Source organism: Bubalus kerabau, chromosome 20, assembly GCF_029407905.1.
Source record: "Bubalus kerabau isolate K-KA32 ecotype Philippines breed swamp buffalo chromosome 20, PCC_UOA_SB_1v2, whole genome shotgun sequence".
Classification (NCBI taxonomy): domain Eukaryota; kingdom Metazoa; phylum Chordata; class Mammalia; order Artiodactyla; family Bovidae; genus Bubalus; species Bubalus kerabau.
This window is the reverse complement of record NC_073643.1, coordinates 56,922,975-56,943,187: the sequence shown is the minus strand read 5'-3', so window position 1 is coordinate 56,943,187 and position 20,213 is coordinate 56,922,975. Positions and strand designations below refer to the sequence as shown.

General features: G+C 52.1%; 1 protein-coding gene across 7 annotated transcripts in view; it reads right to left on the bottom strand.

Annotated features, from left to right (window-relative positions):
- The window catches only part of HRH1 (histamine receptor H1), a 187,520-nt gene that overhangs the window by 90,165 nt on the left and 77,142 nt on the right, over positions 1-20,213 (bottom strand). For 2 of the 7 annotated variants that reach the window (XM_055558449.1, XM_055558445.1), the window contains exon 1: positions 20,062-20,162. The exons of 2 other annotated variants lie outside the window; for them this stretch is intronic. The gene's annotated coding sequence lies outside the window, so the exon portion shown is untranslated. Of the gene's footprint in view, positions 1-20,061; positions 20,190-20,213 lie in introns of those variants that run through there. 3 more of the 7 variants (XM_055558441.1, XM_055558442.1, XM_055558443.1) reach the window with 3 other exon arrangements.

Sequence of the window (20,213 nt, the reverse complement as noted above, 5' to 3'; positions counted from 1 at the left end):
TATGTTGCTCTGCTCAGGCTGTATCTTCTCCTGAAAGCTCTTCTCACCTTACTCTGCTGAGTTAAGACCTGCTCATCTTTGAAAACCCTGCTGGCACGTCCTTGGGCTGAGATGAGCGCCCCGCCCCTCCACCCCCTCTGCAGCTTCTGCACACACGTAACCCTGGGAACACGGAGACCATACACGGATCTTATTACACGGAGACTGCCTGAGTCTGGATCTGCTTTCCCCACCAGGCTTAGGTTCAAACGCACGGATCGTACCTTATTCTTTCTGTCTCCCCAGCGCCCAGCACAGAGTCTGCACACAACAGGTGCACCGTAAGTGTTTGTGAAACTGATTCAAAGCTGGCAACATCTCTAAGGGAAGGGTTTCTTTCATCGTAAAGTAAAATTATTTAATTTTATCAACAAAATGTGTGCATGTGTGTGTTCTGCTGCCTTCCTTGTTCCCAAGTTTAAAGAAAAGTGTGAAATGATAGGGCTTCCCTGGTGGCTCAGATGGTAAAGAATCCGCCTGCAATGCAGGAGACCCGGGTTTGATCCTTGGGTTGGGAAGATCCCCTGGAGAAGGGAATGGCCACCCACTCCAGTATGCTTGCCTGGAGAGTCCCCTTGGACAGAGGAGCCTGGGGTTGCAAAGAGTGGTAATAATAGTAATGCGGTTTGCAGATGTCTCACCTGGATTAATGCGTTGAATCCTGTGATGCGGGTTCAGCTATCAACCCCCTTGAGCAGTTAAGAAACTAAGACTCACAGGACCAGTGAGCCGCCAACAGCAGCTAAGCGGCCACGCACGTGGGGGTTCCAGCACAGCCCTGCATGACACCAAGAGCAGGGGCCTCTCTGCTGAGCTCTCAGAGCTGCAAAGCTTGAGGTTTGCATTCGAAACAGGGGAGGGACAGGCTTGACAATGGTCACAGGCTGGAGAGGAGGCGGCGGGAAGGCCAGAAGGACACAGGGGTGGGGGACCAGAACCGTGCCTGCCTGCAAGCCAGCGAGCACCTCCCTCTGACACGTGTTCAGAGAAGCAGCCAGAAGTGCCGTCGGGGTGGGGAGGCTCTTTCAAAGAGAAGAAGACAATGACTGCATCGCCTCTGGAAGAGAGACAGCCAGAGGCACAAGGGATTGTAGAAATGAGTCATATCCCGCTCCAGCCTGCCCAGGCCTCGGCGGGCCCAGGAGGTGGCTGCACGTGGCCCCACAGGTGGGAGGGCCCTGTGTACCCCACACGCCATACAGAAACAAAGCCTCGGTGGGGTGGGGATCCCAGCAGCCTTTGTCTCCATGGGGGCAGAGGGCCTCAATTCCCACCCCCACTCTGCTCCTCTGAGCCATCCCTGCTACAACGAGCCAGCTGAGGTGGGTCAGAGGGTGACTGCGGGAAGGACGTCCCCTCCCCCACACCTCCTCTGGACCTTGCCTATTCCCTATCCCTTGGTTTCCATGGCAGCGTCTGGCAATGAGGCATCTACTTCAAAACGCTGGCAGGAATGCCAGGCGGGAGCTGCAGAGACACAGGCCTGGGGGTGAGAGGAGAAGCCCATCAGCTGAGTGCCCAGTCCATGCGGGTCCCGTCCAAGGCTTCATATCCATCACCTGCCCCACTCCTCACCCCAGTGAGGCAAGGAACCTATTATTATCCCATTTTATCCCCGATGAAGCGGCTGAGGCACACAGCAAGGAAAGGCCGCGCCCAGGGTGGCACAGCCAGTCAGCGGCAGAGTCAGGATTCGCACTCGGGTTTCCGCGGATCCCAAGTCCAGGCCTTTATTCACTTCTTGCTTCTTGGCCAGGGCTCAGTTGCTCGGGCCAGAGCTCTGCCATGGGGTCACAGGCCCTTTTGTGTGAATTCCTTCGCCTCTCCCAGACTCTGCAAAATGGGGTGGTGAGTCCCATTGCTTCAAGGGGCCGGGAGGACTGAGGTGGGTTGGGAGAAGCCTTGAGCTCTTGGCTGGGGTTCGGGAAAGGGGTCTGCTCCTCCATTTCCAAATGGGGAGACTCCCATTCCCAGTTTCCCAGACAAGGAGAAACACAGCTGCCCGGATGCACTGGGGGACATCGGCCCAGCAGTCCCCCTGGCATGCTGCCCCTGACACAGTGCTCTTGACAACGACAGCCCTCATCTGCTGGGCATCCACTTCAGGTCAGGAGCCCCGCTAGGGCTGCTAGTGACCCTGGGACGGAGACACACTTGCCCTCCTCTTGTTACAGATCAGGAGAGCCAGCCGTGGCACCCGCGCTGAGCTTTTTGGAAAAAATCCTGATGCTAGGAAAGATTGAAGGCAGGAGGAGAAGGGGACAACAGAAGATGAGATGGTTGGATGGCATCACTGATGCAATGGGCATGAATTTGGGCAAACTGCAGGAGATGGTGAAGGACAGGGAAGCCTGGCGAGCTGCGTCACGAAGAGTCGGACACGACTGAGCAACTGAACAACAACAACCACCACCCACGCTGAGCACCCCAGGAGCAGAAACGGGGTGGTACTTCCACCGACCTGGTGACTGGGGGAAAGTGCCTCAGAGACACACCCATTAGGCTCAGCTCTACCTTCAAACTAGACCTGGAAGTTGACCCTTCCCACCGAGTCCACGTTTCACCCTGGCCTGGCTACCCAGGCCCTGGCTCGAAGGCCAGCGAGCCTCCCTTGGAGTCCCTGGGGCACTGTTCCTCGTCCTTTCTGTCTCCTCTGCACGGCGGGCTGGGAGATGCCTCTCATCACTCACCTCATCCTGTCATTGGAGGCCCCAAGCCCTCCAGTAACCCCCCAGGTCTTCCCAGCCAAAGCCAGGCCCTCACAGTAGCCAACACGGGGACATCAGGTCATGACCTCTCTGACCTCATCCCCTATACTCACCCTTGTTCACTCTGCTGCAGCCCTGCAACATGCTTCCTAAAACATTCTAAATCACTTCCAGCCCAGGACCTTGCTGTTCCCTCTGCTCAGAATACATGCATTCAGACACAAGCATGATTCAATTCCTCCTGATTCAAATGCTGTCTCTCCCACCACATATAAACAACCCCTCCCACTCCCTCACCCTGTTTATCTGTGACTGCTCAACACTCAGTTCACCCGCATTTGTCAGATGTATCTCTTGCCTGGCTCTCCACTAGACTAGAAGCCCTAGGAAGGCAGGACTGTACATTTTGTTTCTTTTTAAAGCTTTTTTTGTTTTTGTTTTTTTCTGGCTGCAGCCCATGGCCTGTGGGATCTTAGTTCCCTGACTTGGGACTGAACTCACACCTCCTGCATTTGAAGGCAAGAGTCTTAACCACTAGACCACCAGGGAAGTTCCAAGACTATCTATCTTGTTCATCCCTGTCCCTCACTGCCCAGAAGAGCCTTTGACCCTCCTTCACGGGGCAAAATTTTTGCACAGCCAGGTACTGGTTAACTGAACTAATAAGATTCCCTCTGGAAAGGCTGAGTTTGACACACACAAAGCAGCAGCAGTTGGTAGGAATCAGAGGCAGAAATCAAAAGGCACGAGGCTGCAGGAGCCAGGAGCCATAGAAACCATGAGACGACAGGTGTCACGAGCCAGCAGAAGCCAGGAGGTAGGAGCAGGCTCCACCTGGGTGGGCGTCTTTGTCTGCTTTCTCCCGCGGCAAACCCCAAGGGTCCGGAGGAGGGCCCGGGGCACACAGGTGCTTGATAAATGTGTGCTGAATAAATGAAAGGTGGAGTGGAGTCGAGAGAGGAGTTAGCGGCAAAGCAGAAACAGCCAGAGTTGGGGGTAAGGAGTGGAGATCACGGTCGTCCGTGGAAAGCAGGGGTCACAGCTACAGAGCAGACAGGGTTACGGCTCCAGGGGACCCGCATGACCCTCCAGTCCCTGTGGGGCTTGGCAGCATGGTAGCAACACTGCTTTCTGGCCTTGGTTACATCCTCCTATATCCAGACCATAACCCCCACTAACCGAGGCTAACTTGCACACGTCTCTAGTCCCAAGCACTCTGCTAACAGGTTTCCTGGAAGAGGCACCTTGGAAGGGGAAACTTGAAATAGGCATCGCCCAAACCCTCTTCTTAACCTTTCTTATCTTAAAAAAAAGCTTTATTAAGATTACAATTTACATTCCATGAGACTCACTTATTTTGCAATGTGTATTTTATCACAATTAAAAAAACAAAAACTCAGAATCAAACTCTTGGGGACTTAGGGTTCGAGTGGGCAGAGGAGGCAGCAGAGTACGTTGGCAGCAAAGTCATGGTGATGAGGGAGCCCAAGGTGAGTCTTGCATGGATGGGCAGGTAGAGAGGGCGGGGGTAGGGGGTGAAAGGCACCCAGGGGCAGTGTAGAGAGGGCAGCATATAGACAGCCTATGAACAGAACGCTGGCGAAGGGTCTGGGTCTGCTGCAACGAGCCTCGGAAGGAGCACAGTCTGCCTGAAGCCATGAGGCGCCCACAGAGGTCAGCAGGGCGGGGTCCCAGAGCCAGTTCTTACAGCCATCCCCCCCTCCCTCTCTCCCTCTCCTGGTCCCTTGCTCCCCCTCAAAGGAGGGGCTTCACCACCTCTCCCCAGGATCTCCCCAAGTCCCTTGCAGCTCTAACTTCCCTTGAACAAAATGTGATGAGAAGGAGGGAGCTGGGAGCCAGACCCGGCCTGGAAGCCCTGGTCCTCCCCCTTCTAGCTGAGTGACCCTGGGCTCCTCATTTCTAGGATGGGGACAATAGTCCTGACCGCACACAGCTGCTGAAAGGACCAAATGAGGCAACAAATAGACCATCGTCTCTGGCTGATGGCCTTAAGATGCACGAGGGCCACCCTGCAAACCAACAAGCACAGAAGTGGAGAGCTGCTCCGAGCTGCAGTGTCAGCGCGTGGACAGACACACAGCTCGGTGTCTGGGATCAAAGGGAGGAGAAGGTGGTTGTCAGAAGAAAGCGTGGTTTCCCTGCATGAGTAAGGATGCAGAGAAAGCCCCGGGGGTTCAGAACCAGCCTGCTGCGCTCGTGGGCACAGAGCCCGGCACCAATGGGGCAACCCAGCCCCGCACCAGCCCGAACCTGGGGTGTCCATCCTTGTAACTCACCCCAGCTTTCCCTCCTATCCGCAGACTAAAAACGGTCCCTTGATTCTTCTTCCCTGTTTGCCTATGTGACTTTTCCTGTTTGTAACAGCGAGAAAGCAACAATATCTCTGGGTATCCATGAGCATTCCAGATCAGAAACCCAAGGCTTTATTTTGGGACTTAGTTTTGCTACGTAGCCTGGAACTCAGGAGAAAGGGTATGGCCAGGGTCTAACATCTAGAAATACCCACTTTTTATATTCACACGACAGACTGTGACATAAAGTACCAAGAAAACTGGAAGGGTTACCTAAGGCTGAACCATTTCCAGAAACACTTCAGGCAATTAGCATTTCACTGTGAGAAGCTGCTTAGCACATGGGAGAGGGGTCCAAGCATCTCAGTTCAAAACCCAGCTCAGCTAGAAGAGCTGTGTGACCTTGGGCCATTCACTTTGCCTCTCTGAGCCTCAGCACCGTGCTTCCCCACCCGATGAGTATTGTTACTCATCCAGCCAGGGTCTTCATCACCCTGCAAAGCCAGGGCTGTGTCTGTCTCTCCTACTCCAATGTCCCCTGCACACAGCCGGGCATGATCCCCACGATCATGATCCCAGCCCTTCCTTCCTCTGCTGCTGGCAAGCATTCTGCCACTTCGGGTTTGGCAAAGATTCTATTCAGTCCTAAGAGCTTAAGTGAGGGCTGCTCTTCTGCAGGCCACGGTCAAAGGCCAGGGCTGTCGTCTGACCCAGCAATGAACCGCAAGGCTGTTCTTGCTTCTGGTGTGATTCAAGAACTCCATAAAAAGGAAGCAGAGTCGGTTTGATTAAGCGCAGAAGCTATAAATCATCGACTCCCACAAAAACTAGAGTGACTTGTACTAGGATCCAGACATCAGAATACACAACACAATCTGTCTGTAGCCCTGGGTGACAGAGAAAAAACAGGGGTGGATGAAGAAACAGCTTATCTTTGTGGGCAAGAGTTTTAGAAAAAAGAGGGGGGAACACCACACATTTCCATCTCTTGGGGAGTTCGCTGTCTGGGGATGGAAAGAGACAGGGAAAGCAGCTGCTGATTTTACATTATGGTGAGTGCACCTAAGCCAGTCTGGGGGATCAGGGTAGAAATGAGAGAGGGGGATGGTGGCTCCATAGGTCCCGTCCTTGCCCTGCCCACCCCTAGGACACCTCTTGTGCTCCCTGCCCACCTTGCCCACCATAGTTGGTCTCTGTTACCCTCCCCGATCACATGCTTTGCTGTGGCCTGACCAGGCCACCTGCTCTTCCTGGAACTTGTAGCTTCCCACCTCTGCCAGGAAGGTCCTTTCTTCACATCTGTACCCCTTGAAAACTTATGTTTCAAAGTCCTGCTCACACTCATTCATTCGATCATTCAACAAGTGTTTCTAAGGGCTCACTATGTCCCTGAGGGGCACTAGGGATATAACGGGGAAGCCATAGCCTGTGTCTTCAGACTGCTTACAGCCTTGGGGAGACAGTCACCATAAGGAAGAATATGTGTGTGGTAGACCTGAGTCCAGAGAAGGCTCCTAACCCAGCTTTGGTGGGATGTGTTCAGGGAAGGCTTCCTGGAAGAGGAGAATTCTAAGTCTTGACATATGAGGTGAAAATGGGGAGACATGCCTATAAATGTAGGTGAACCTATATAACTGTAATAGGAGCTGACATTTATGGAGTGCTGCTAGGAGCCAATGGGGCTTCCTTGGTGGTTCACCAGTAAAGAACCCACCTGCCGATGCAGAAGATGTGAGTTCGATTCCTTAAAAAACTGGAAATAGAACTGCCTTGTGATCGAGCAATCCCACTGCTGGGCATACACACTGAGGAAACCAGAAGGGAAAGAGACACGTGTACCCCAATGTTCATCGCAGCACTGTTTATAATAGCCAGGACATGGAAGCAACCTGGATGTCCATCAGCAGATGAATGGATAAGAAAGCTATGGTACATATACCCAATGGAGTATTACTCAGCCATTAAAAAGAATACATTTGAGTCAGTTCTAAAGAGGTGGATGAAACTGGAGCCTATTATACAGAGTGAAGTAAGCCAGAAAGAAAAACACCAATACAGTATACTAACGCATATATATGGAATTTAGAAAGATGGTAACAATAACCCTATGTACGAGACAGCAAAAGAGACACTGATGTATAGAACAGTCTTATGGACTCTGTTGGAGAGGGAGAGGGTGGGAAGATTTGGGAGAATGGCACTGAAACATGTATAATATCATGTATGAAACGAATTGCCAGTCCAGGTTCGATGCCCGATACTGGATGCTTGGGGCTGGTGCACTGGGACGACCCAGAGGGATGGTATGGGGAGGGAGGAGGGAGGAGGGTTCAGGATGGGGAACACATGTATACCTGTGGCGTATTCATTTCGATATTTGGCAAAACTAATACAATATTGTAAAGTTTAAAAAAAAAAAAAAAAGATATGAGTTCGATCCCTGGCTTCGGGAAGATCCCTTGGAGAAGGAAATGGCAACCCACCCCAGCATTCTTGACTGGAGAATCCCATGGACAGAAGAGCGGGGCAGGCTACAGTCCATGGGGTCACAAAAGAGTCGGACACAACTTAGCAACTAAACAACAACTAGGAGCCCAGCACTGGGCTCAGCCCTGCACACGTATTAACTGCTTTTCAGTCCTTACAACCCGCTGGGACTGAGTACTGTCGTCATTCCCATCGCCAGATGAGGAATCTGAGGCACAGAGAAGTTCAGAACTCGCTCCTGGTCACACAGCTACTAAGCGGGAGAGCCGGCGCTCAAACAGCGCAGCCCCGGAGCCCAGGCTTCCGACCACTGCCCTCTGCCGCCTCGGGCTGGCGGTATTATTCCGCACATTCTGTTTTCATTTGGTGATGAATTGACTGCAGACATCCTTCCAAAGCGGTGCGTCCCAGGCTCCATTCTACTTATTGGCTGCAGAGGTCGGGTGTCACTGGCATCTGAGCTGGGGAGCGACTTGACCAGATTCTTCCCTGGGAAGCAGGTAAGGGGCTGGCTGCCAAGCGAGCGGCAGGGGAGCTGTGCTGGGGTCCTGGGGAGGGGCGCCCAGGCCTCAGCTCAGGCTGGGAGAGGGAGGCTATGGGGACACAGCTGAGCAGCAGCGAGCCCTGCCAGTCCAGGGATGGTGGAAGGCAGAGAAGGAGTCCTGAGATCACAGCCTCCACCCCGCGCCCGGCCGCTGACAAGCCTCTCACAGACTCAGCACCTCTCCTCTCGTCCCCAGCCCAGCCCTGGGGAGCTGACTCTCTCTGTGCACACCCCAGCTGGCCCTCCCAATTAAGAGTGGGCCATCACCAGTTCAGTTCTGCTGGATGTGCAGATGCGCTGTCTGTGGAATTCTTAATTCATTCAATAGTCTTTGCCCTGGAGCGTCACATCTATTCTTCCCAAAGTGCAAAAAGAAAAAACAGAAACACCACAAGTTACGCAGCAGCACCGCTTCCACACCGTCCGCCAGGACCACCTTGCCAGCCCCACCACTCGGTCCTACCGCGCCTGCCCCAAACATGTCTGTCCACTCCCCTCCAGGGCCCTCACCGCTGGTCCAGGGGACCCTCCTCTCTCACCAGGATGACTGCCATAGCTTCCTTCCTGGTCTCCCCAGCTCCACATCTCCAGCCTTAGTTTTCAGATCTCTGCAATGGACACACTGACACTTCTCTCACAGGGCTGAAGGGAGGACGGGGTGACGTGATAAACCGAAAGCCCTGGCCAGGGAGAGCCTGCGTCCGACTCGGCTCTCCACCAGGAAGGGGGAGGGCCTTGGGTCTGCAGGGACCCAGGCTTGCCTGCCCCTGGGCAGGTGGGAAATCCTTTAGCGTTAGCCAGCCCACATGCTCTGACGTCACTCAGACTGGTGATAAACAGCGACATTTTGTTCTCTGGCTACCTCGCTTTTTGTCTTAATCCTGGGCTGCTCCAGACTTTTTGTCTTAATCCTGGGCTGCTCCAGACCTCAGGCTAGGCAGAGGAGCGCTATTTACCCACCCCTCCCACCTCCAAAGGGAATAAGCAGTGGGGGAAGCCCCCACCCTCTGTTCCTGACCTGTTAATGGATCTCCTGAGGGCCTCCCTCCTCAAGCCCGGTGCTGGGTGCTGTGAGAACCAATCAATAAATGACTGGCAAACACTGAGCTCCTGATATTAATATAAGCGTGGAAAGAACTCATCTTGGCTCAGTGCTTCTCGCTACTTTTGAGATGCCTAAAAGGCTTTTTCAGGTACCCGAACACTATGACGTGCTGGTACCTTCTCCAACTGCCACTGGCGTGATCAGGGCATGCCTGGTCTTCTGGGATCTAGCTGTGAACTCATCCAACTTCCTTCATCCAGTGTTTTTACTGCACGTGGCCATCAACCAGGCAGCTGGTACTCCTACACTCAGGCAATCTGGTGGCAGTAAGGCAGTCATTCAACGGGCAGGGAGTGGACCGGGTGGGGCTCTCAGCAGGGTCGTCGGGGAAGGACTCTCTAGGAGTGAACAGCTGAGTCCTCAGGGATGGGAAGGTGCCAGTCACTGCAAGACCTCGGCGGGGGAGACTCTCAATAATGCTGTGAGTGGTGGTACTATTATTATTATTAGGGTCCCCCTTTTCCAGATGGAGAAACTGAGGCCAAGGAGGTTACAATACTTCCTTTGAGGCCAAAGAGGTAACTATTTACGGAACCAGGTCAGAATTCGGAAACCCCAACTACTGCCACCAAACCCACCTGCCTCTAGGGTCCAGCCCTTTTCAAAAGAATCTTAACCTCAGAGATCTTCAACCAAGTAGCACGCAGCACCGTCTCAAGGGGGCTCCAGTCTAATCTAAGAAAACGCCTTTACGCAAAAACACAAGGTGTGTTAGAAATTAAAGCAGCGGTCCCCAGCCTTTTTGACATTAGGGGCCAGTATCAAGGAAGATGATTTTTCCACAGACCAGGGACATGGGGGATGGTTTGCGATGACTCAAGCACACAACATTTGCTGTCCACCTTATCCTATTACTATGACATCAGCTCCACCTCAGATCATCAGGCACTAGACTCCAGGGACCCCTGATAAGATTAATCTAGTTTCAAAATTTTAATCTCCAGTGGGATTTATTCTGAAACCTGACAAAATGACTCCCAGTTTCTTGGGGGAAAGGAAATCCATAGGACATAGTTATTTTTTCTTCGGTTTATTTCATAAACATTTATGAGTTGCCAGGCTCTGTTTCCAAAGCTTTTCAAACATTAATTCTTTCAAACCTCATGACTCATGTAATACTCATAACAATCCTGTAAGTGAATACCGTTGCCAACCCCACTTTCTAATCGAAGGAATCACAGCAAAGACAGGGTAGATGGCCTGCCGGGGACACAGTCTGCAAAGCGGCGGAGCTGAGATCCAAACCTCAGTCATCTAGCACTGGAAACTTTGCTCCTCACCTTAAACTGAATTTACAAGTATCATTCACACAATTGAATTTATATATACAATTAGATTTTGTCTCTCTGCCTCTCTCTGTCATTTCTGCTCAGTCGTGTCTGACGCTTTCAATCCCATGGACTGTAGCCCGCCGGGATCCTCTGCCCATGGGATTCTCCAGGCAAGAATACTGGAGTGGGTTGCCATTTCCTCCTCCAGGGGATCTTCTCAACCCGGGGATAGAACATGTCTACCTGCATCTCCTGCACTGCAGGCAGATTCTTTACCACTGAGCCACTGGGAAAGCCCCTGTGTCTTTCTGACTCACATGAACTTCTTTTCAGATGGTCTGATTTAAATGCAGAACTTACTATTTCCCCCAAATTTGCTGTGGGGAAGTTAGACCGTCATCCTCCAGGGAGGCAGAAACTAGTTCTCCCAGAGGCTCACATTAGGCCCATCAAGGTGGACTGGCTATACAAGCAGTGGGATGCCACAGACAAAGGAAAGAAAACAGGCTTCCATGAAGGACCCAGTGTCAAGGTCACACTGGCAGACCCTCAGGATCACATGTGTGGGCTGGAGATAGAACTGGGATTCACTTGGGCTCAGGGAGAAGGCCAGAGGGACGGATTCATTTACTGATTATTTTCTCTAGGAAGGGGCTTCCCTGGTGGCTCAGATGGTAAAGAATCTGTCTGCAACACAGGAGACCCAGGTTCGATCTCTGGGTTAGGAAGATGCCCTGGAGAAGGGAATGGCAACCCATTCCAGTATTCTGGCCTGGAGAACTCCATGGACAGAGGAGCCTGGCAGGCTATAGTCTAGCAACAGGGAAAAGCCAGCTAGTAAATAAATGAAGTTCTCCTGAAAGAATAAACCAAGTGACAACTAGAAAGTTTGTGAGAAATAAAGTGCCTAGAAAGTTTGAAAGAAAGAAAAAAAGAGAGAGAGAGAGAAAGAAGGGGAAAAAGATGGCTTTGGGAGCTGTTAACACTTATGCTCCGCCAAGCATCCCCACGGGCTTCCCAGGCGGTTCAGTGGTAAAGAACCCACTTGCCAATGCAGGAGACCTGGGTTTGACCCCTGTGTCAGGAAGATCCCCTGGAGGAAGAAATGACAACCCACTCCAGTATTCTTGTCTGGGAAATCCCATGGACAGAGAAGCCTGGCGGGCTGCAGTCCATGGGGTCGCAAAGAGTCAGACACGATTGAGCAACTAAACAGCAACAGGCATTCCCCCAGCAGCAGGGCATGGATCTGCACTGTTCTCCTCCAGCCACGGCTGCCCAGCCAGCATCTGCCCTGGCCCCGTCTGAGGCCTGGCCACCAGAATCATCAGAAAGTTCAACACCCAAACAGCCAGGAAGGAGACCTGCTGCTGAGGATGGGGTTCCAAGTGGCAAACCCTGGGGTCTGCGATAGAAAACCATGTGCATGGTGCCCCCCTGGAGATGTGCAGGGCTTGCCGCTCTGCCTCTGAAGACACAGAGCCACTGAGGAGCTGATGAAGGCGACAGAGGTAAGGGAAGGAAGACGGAGCCCGTAGACAGGGTGGGGACACCTGGGGTAGAATGTGAAAAGAGGGCTGAGTGACACCGTCATCTGATGTCCAAAGCCAGACGTGTTAGAGAGTGATCAAGTGAAAAAAAAAAAGGGAAAGTGTTAGTTGCTCAGTTGTGCCTGACTCTTTGCGACCCCATGGACCATAGCGTGCCAGGCTCCTCTGTTCATGGGATTTCCCAGGCAAGAATACTGGAGTGGGTTGCCATTTCCTCCTCCAGGGGAATCTTTCTAACCCTGAGACCGAACCTGGGTCTCCCCCATTGCAAGTGTATTCTTTACTGTCTGGGCCACCAGAAAAGCTCCAGAGAGGGATAACTTACTGTGAAAGATGAAACCATTAAAACTATTCACAACTAGAAACTCTGTCTTCCTAGTCTGAATAATGGGGAGGTCATAGAACTCCCTCATGGCCTTGTTTTGGGAATTAAGAGAGGTGATCCAAGTCAGCTCACGGCTTGGCACTTCAGTAAAAGAGAAACTGACAAACTTGCCCAAATCTAGATCCCTTGGGGGTCAGGGGAAATGGCTGGAGGAGTGTGTGGTCCCAGGTCAGAATCTGGGAATTCTAGGCAAACTGATATCACAGAGACAGAAGGAGGAGGTGAGCGCGGGTGGAGTCAGGTCCTCGCACTGCAGGCCCTGGACAGACAGCAGTCATTCACCGCAAGTAGGGCTTCCCTGGTGGCCCAGCTGGTAAAGAATCTGCCTGCAATGCAGGAGACCTGGGTTTTGATCCGAGTCGAGAAGATCTCCTGGAGGAGGGCATGGCTACCCACTCCAGTATTCTTGCTTGGAGAACCCTATGGACAGAGGAGCCTGGTGGGCTCCAGTCCATAGGGTCACAAAGCATCAGGCATGACTGAGCAACTGATTTACTTTCACAACATTCACTTTCTTTCATGCTGGGTCTGCAGTTGCAGCAACTTGAGGAGGAGGAGGAGGAGGAGGAGGAGGAGGAGGAGGAGGAGGTGGAGACAGGGACCAGATTTTCACCCTGGGCTGAACTTCCTCCATCTGGGATGCCTGGCTGGAAGAACCCTACCCTGCGCTCCCTGCAGTGCTCAGGACAGCTGGGTTCATGGGCTCTGCCCACTTCCCTGAGGCAGCCCAAGCTGCTCCCTGTTGGAAGGTTCTGCCTTGGACTGAGCTGAGACCAGCTGTCCTTCTCCACCCTCCACTTAGCTTCCACCCACTTGAGGGGGGGGGGGTGGGCGGCAGGGAACGGGGGGGAGTCCCGGAATCCCCATGGGTCAATTCAAAATTCTTGATAAGAACAACACCCAGCTTACACAATCTCTTCTAGAGAACTGATGAAGTGGGAACACAGTCCACCGTGTGGCGTGAGGCCAGCCTAACCTCAACACCAAAGGCTGACAAGTAAATAGCAGAAAGGAAAATCACCAGTGAATCGCATTCATGAACACTTGATGTTCAAGTCCTCCGCAAAAACGGTGAGGAGAAACAGCCCAGCGATAAAGATGCAACAGGAAAACCCAAGTTGGGTTTATTCCAGAAATGCAAAAGTTGATCATGCTAATGGACTGAGAAAGAAAAGTCAGGACCATCTGAGCAGATGGAGGAGAAGCATCTGTTAAAAACTCTACTTCCATTCATGACTCAAAAGAAAAGAAACACTCAGCAAACTGGGAATAGAAAGGAACTTCTTCAATCTGATAAAGATTATCTGCCAAGGGAATTCCCTGGCAGTCCATTGGTTAGGACTTTGTGCTTTCACTGCTGGGGCTCAGGTTCAGTACCTGGTTGGGGAACTAAGATCCCTGAAGGCTGTCTGCCAAGACCCTAGAGTAAGCACTATACCCAATTGTCAAATGTAGACAGCCCTCCATAACAGAGAGGAAAAGAAGAAAATCACAAACCAAAAGGAATGGAAGGATTCAAAAGGAAGAAACAAAGCAGTTATTTGCACCTCCTATGATCGCATATGATTTTCTAAAATAATCTACAAGCACATTTTCTAAAATTAGTAAGAGAGTTTGGCAAGATTTCTGGATATAAAACATGCAAAATACAAAAATATTTCTCCAAAAAGCAACCGATGTAGCATATTTTTTTAAAATATGTGTTGAAAGATATAGATAGATATACCATTTACAATAGCATAGAAAATACCATATAACTAGGAATAAATCTAACAAAAATGTGCAAGGCCACCAAGGGAGAATTAGGAAACTGGAACTAAACTGTATCCTAAATCATGAAGAGAGATACCATGTTCATGGAAGTCTAAATATTGCACCCTCTACCTGCAACGGGCAAGAGAGAACTCAGCAGGAACACCTGGCAGATGAGAGTAACCTGAGCTTATATTCTGCCTCCTGCTACTTCTAAAATGTGTGACTTTGGGTGTTCCAGCAAGCCCTCTGAACCCAGCTTCCTTACGGGTAAAACATGGGTAGCCAGTCCTGACTAGTTGTAAGGAGTCAATGGTAACAGAGCACTTTAGGAGAAGGGAGGGATAAACTGGGAATTTGAGATTAACAACAGATACACACTGCCTCATATAAAATAGATAAACAACAAGGACCTACTGCACAGGGAACTATATTCCTGTTGTGTGTGTTACAAGATTACACACACACATATATGTATATTCAGTTATATATATACACACACACATATATATCATGTTGCTGTACAAGTGAAACATTGCTGCTGCTGCTAAGTTGCTTCAGTCGTATCCGACTCTGTGTGACCCCATAGACGGCAGCCCACCAGGCTCCCCCGTCCCTGGGATTCTCCAGGCAAGAACACTGGAGTGGGTTGCCATTTCCTTCTCCAATGCATGAAAGTGAAAAGTGAAAGTGAAGTCGCTCAGTCGTGTCTGACTGTTCGTGACCCCATGGACTGCAGCCTACCAGGCTCCTCCGTCCGTGGGATTTTCCAGGCAAGAGTACTGGAGTGGGGTGCCATTGCCTTCTCCAACTGAAACACTAAATCAACCATATTTAGCAAAAAAGAGAAGAAAGCACTTTGCAGAGTGTTGCATAAGTACAGGGATTCTTACGACTAGCATTATCACCCCTTGTTGGTCTGAGGGTTGGGGGAAAGCTTTTTCTACCATATTAGGCTGGCTGTGTCTTTGCTTCTGCTCATCAACTTGTCATCCAAGGCGCTGCTAGGCGCTTAGTCTGTATACAACATTTTCTCATTCAGTGCTCCAGCAACCCATAAGACAGGTGCTGTGTTAGCCCCATTTTACAGATGAGAAAGCTGAAACTCACACAAGCTACTTGTCATTCACATGCTCACTCCTGGACATTCATGAGCCTCTTCTATGTACCAGGAGCTGTGAATACCCTGGTGAATAAGATGGACATGTTCCTTGCTCTTTTCGAACTGACGGTAGAAGTGCGAAGATAGATAAAAATCATACCCCAACTAACAACCTGACAGGACCAAGATTCAGACTCAGGTGTGTTGGACACGAGAATCCATGCTTTGAACCATTCCCTGAGGTGTGTCCCTCAACTTCCTCTGCTCAATCCTCTCTGCTGTGATGTAATGGCTTCTAACACCCACTCTGCTGTCAGCGACAAGTTTCAATGGATCTTGCCATCCAAGCTGCAGCACAAATTGAGAGCTGTCAGCTTCCACCCTGGCTCATGTGATCCTTATGCATTATCACTGGAGAATTACAGCCAGGAAGATGAATGCATGAAAGAGGAGAGCATCCCGTAACCCCTCCCCCCAGCATCAGCAGCATTGTTCCCAACGAGTGTGCGCCTGAGTCCTCTGCCACCATTAACGGCAGAAGTGAGTCACTTATAAATAAGACTCGGGAGCTTTATTATAATGACATCCCAAGATTCAGAAATGCTCAGCGTCACTGTGAAAGGGAGGGCAGCAGGTGACTGGGCTTCAGTGATCCTCTGCCAGGTACGTCTTTCAGATAAAACGTCTTGGGTCAGGAGCAATTACAGCTAATGCCCAGCCTGAATGCTAATGAGAATTACTTACAATTGCTTGAAAGTCTTTGCCATTTATACTATCTGCTTTTCCCCTTCCTTCCTCTTCTTTTCCCACCCTGGCATTAACCCTGAGGAACAGACACCAGAAAATATCACTAATGGCCATTTTGAAGATGAGGAAACTGATGCTCAAGGTTACTCAGCTCCAAGAGCCAGGGGTTCTAATCCTGAACTTTTTTTTTTTTTAACTACACCATTCTGTCTTTAATGGGCTTCCTAGGTGGCTCAGTGGTAAAGAATTCATCTGCCAATGCAGAAGATTCAGGAGACCCGGGGTTCGATCCTTGGATTGGGAGGATTCCCTGGAGGAGGAAATGGCAACCCACTCCAGTATTCTTGCCTGGGAAAGCCCATGGACAAAAGGAACCTAGTGGGCTACAGTTTGGGTGGTGGCCAAGAGTCTTTAAGAAGAAAAAGAAAATCGGAACTCTGGACAAGTCTTCTCCACATGGAAGGTACACAAAATATCAGTCTGAAAGCCAGCAGGGGTGGTGTGTTCTGCTGACGTCTTTGCCTTGGTGAGGACGGGGCAGACCTTATGAAATGACCTTCAAACCTACCCCCCTGCCACGCCACAGCCACCAAGAAGTGCACACTTGCCCCTGAGAAATGACCATGAAACGAGAACCTGGGCAGAAAGAAGAGTCCTTCTTGTGCCCACACAAACCAGAAAATTGTCTCAAACCCATGCCCCTAAGAAACACGCCAGAGGATCAAGTTCAGGCTACAGTGTGAAGGAGCGCAGTTCGCCCAGACAGTGCTAAATGTGGTAATGCCTAGCATTTGATGAGTACCTCGTACAGCACCGGAAGTTTTTTAAATAAGCCTGCACTGGGACTTGAGGCTTTCAGCTATTTAAAGCTTGAGCCTGCACTAAAACTTCTAGCCTGCACTAGACCACTCCCACTTTACAAACTAGAAAGACAGTCTCATGGAGGTCGGGTGGAGCCAGGCTACCAAGCTGCGTCTGTTTTGATCTTAATAGTAACTATAGCACCAACCAACATCTCAAAAGCACTTCTGTGGATTGCCTGACTCCATTTAGGCGCTTTAGGCGCATGAACACTCCCAGTTCTCTCACCAACCCAGCGAGGAATGTGCTAGAAATACTCCTGTCCTAAAAATGGAACAGAGAGGTACAGCAACTCGTCCAAGGCCACAGATCTCTTAAGTGGCAGGGCTGGGATATGAGCCAGTGCCAGAATCCACACTTCTGATCTCTCCGCCATGCCTCCTCTTTGTTACTGAAAGGCCACACCTTTCCACCAGGCACTTCTTGATTATATTAAAAAAAAAAAAAAAAAAAGGAAAGTGCAAACTGGAACAGGGAATCTTGAGAGAGTCTGAGGGGAGGAGGCTCAGATGCATGCTCTTCCTACCTCAGACATTCAGCCAGGAGGGACCACTCCCAGCCCAGCACTGCCCTAACTCCTCTGGGGTTCAGGGGCTTGCAGGCTGCTCCAGCCTCCACCCAGCTCTGAAATCATGTTTGGGCAGCGCTGGGAGACCTCCACCCTCCGCCCCGGAGGGATTCTCTCTTTATGCTTGGAAGTGGTACTTGGCCTTCTTACAGACCTGCCCTCCAGCAGGGGAAACCCTTCCAGAGACAGCAGGACAGCCTCATGCTTCCGTGGGGGGGCCACCAAGCCCTGGGTTGTATGAAGGAAATTATGTGGGACTGTCAGGGATTTCTGTGATGACCCGCTCAGCGGCAGACCTCCTGCACAACACCTGTCACACAGAGAGGAGGGTGGTACAGGGGTAGGTGGCTCCACGGTAAAGACCCTACCTGCCAATGCAGGAGACTCAAGAGACGCTGGTTCGATCCCTGAGTCGGGAAGATCCCCTGGAGTAGGCACTGGGAACCTGCTCCAGTATTCCTGCCTGGAGAATTCCATGGACAGAGCGGCCTGGCGGGCTACAGTCCATGGGGTCACAAAGAGTCAGGTGCAACTGAGCACGCAGGCCTCAAGGTTGGTTTGTGTTACGGCATGTGTTCAAATTTCCTTCCTTTGCGCTTCCCTGGGGGCTCAGATGGTAAAGGATCTGCCTGCAATGCAGGAGACCAGGGTTCAATCCCTGGGGTCAGGAAGATTCCCTGGAGAAGAGAATGACAGTCATCTCCAGTATTCTTGCCTAGAGAATTCCATGGACAGAGGAGCCTGGTGGACTACAATCTGTGGGGTCACAAGGAGTCAGACATGACCAAGCGATCAGCACAGGGGTATTGGGACCCTGTTGCTTGGCATCTCTCTATTTTCATCTCCGCTGCTACCAGCTACACTCAGGAGGGACCTAAGGTCCCATCTACAGCCTAGATGTCACTGACAATCCAGAAGGAGTCAGGCAAATCCCAAATCTGCCACAGACCAGCTGGGCAACCACAGGCAAGCTATTTAACCTCTCTGAGCCTCAACCAACTATCTGTTCAATGAAGGTAATAATAACAATAGTGCCTGCTTTGCAAAGCTGCTGTGAAAACTGAGTGGGATAATGCATAATGACACTCTGACCTGTCCATTCTCTCTCCCATTCTCTGCCGGTTCCTGCCTGCCTCTAAAATTAAAGCCAAGATTAAGGCAGTCAAGACCTGCCTATCAGACCCCCAGCTAGCCTCTCCTTCATGCTCTGGAAACACGTTCCATCTTGGCGCCAATCACAGGGCACTAGCTCCCACCATGGAATCAGCCCCGCAAGCACCTTGCGGCTGGAGGAGCTTGTTCAGAGTACTTACCCCTAGCACCACTGTGGGGCTCCAGGCCTGAGGTGGGAGCCCCCTGCTGGAGGACAGGAGCCCTGCATGGAGCATCTCACAGGCAGAGCCCATACCTCAGAGATTAAGGGATGGGGTGGGGTCTCCCTGGGCAGCGGAGGGGTGGCTCAGATGGTAAAGAATCCGCCTGTAATGCAGGAGACCCAGGTTCAATCCCTGGGTCGGGAAGATCCCCTGGAGAAGGGCATGGCTACTCACTCCAGTATTCTTGCCTGGAGAATTCCCATTGACAGAGGAGCCTGGCGGGCTACAGTCCATGGGGTCACGAAGAGTCGGAGAGGACTGAGGGACTACACTTACTTACTCCTTGGGCAGTGGAGGTGGGGGGCAGGGGGAGAGTGACCCAGAGAGGGAAAGAGGTTTCTGTGAAGATCCGCTGTGCTCCAGCCCCAGCTCCTGACTCCCTTGGCTCCTTCCAGAAAAATCAAGAATAACTTCCATAATTGGGCTCCTTTCACCTGAAACGGCAGCCCCCACAGGGCTTCTGCCACCGGAATCCACTTCCTGACATGTAAGGGTCTCCCACCTTTCCAAAGGATCCTCCCTGAGCCACAATGAGGAGGAGGTGGCCGGCGTCTCCTGGGTTTGCAGCCAGGCTGTAGGGAAGGCTAAGGTGGTCTCCACGCTTCCCCCCTGCGACACCCCAACCCTGGTGATGCTGAACCTGGGGTTCAACCGCATCATGTGGTGGAGTGGTTTGGGTCCGGCCGACTGGGGCTCAACCTCCTGGCTCTCTCCTTGACTGGTTGGTGCTCCTGGGCGCAAATTGCCCCTTCTGAGCCTCTTTCCCCCTCTGTAAAATGGGTATAAAAATACCGCATCATCGAGTTACAGGGAGAACCCAAAGAGATGAGGGATAACCCAGTGCCTGGCACACTCAACGCACTTAAGAGATGGGCTGGAACTATGGGGAACATCGAGGTCAGAGCCTGGGGCAGGGCTGGGAAAACTGGACCCTCTCCCGTCTCTCCGGTAGGAGCTCGAGGCAGCCGCCCCGGGCGCGCACCCTGGCGAACCCCGGCAGAGCCACAGGTGTCTGCGCGTCGGAGTGGGGGGAACCAGAGCTGGTTCTCAGGGTGCCGCGGACCCCTACCCGCGCCGCCCACAGTCCCCAGGGTCCCCAAGCGCGCCCACCCCACGCCGGAGGCTAGGGGAGCTCCGTGGCTCGGCCAGGATGCCCGGACCCAAGCCCGGCCTGCCGCGCAGCGTCTCGCCCCGCCGCCGCCGCCGCGCTCCGGCCCCTTGCCTGCGCCCTGCCCGCTCTCCGCTCCGACTCACCGACACCGGCTCCGGGGAAAGTTTGGTGGCGCGGCGGCCGCGACGGCCAGGCTGCTCGGGGCTCGGTGGCGGCGCGGCGCCGAGGGAGCCGACCCGGAGGCGGGGCGCCGGGGGAGGAGCCGCGCCGAGGGGGCAGCCCGGAGGGAGGCCGG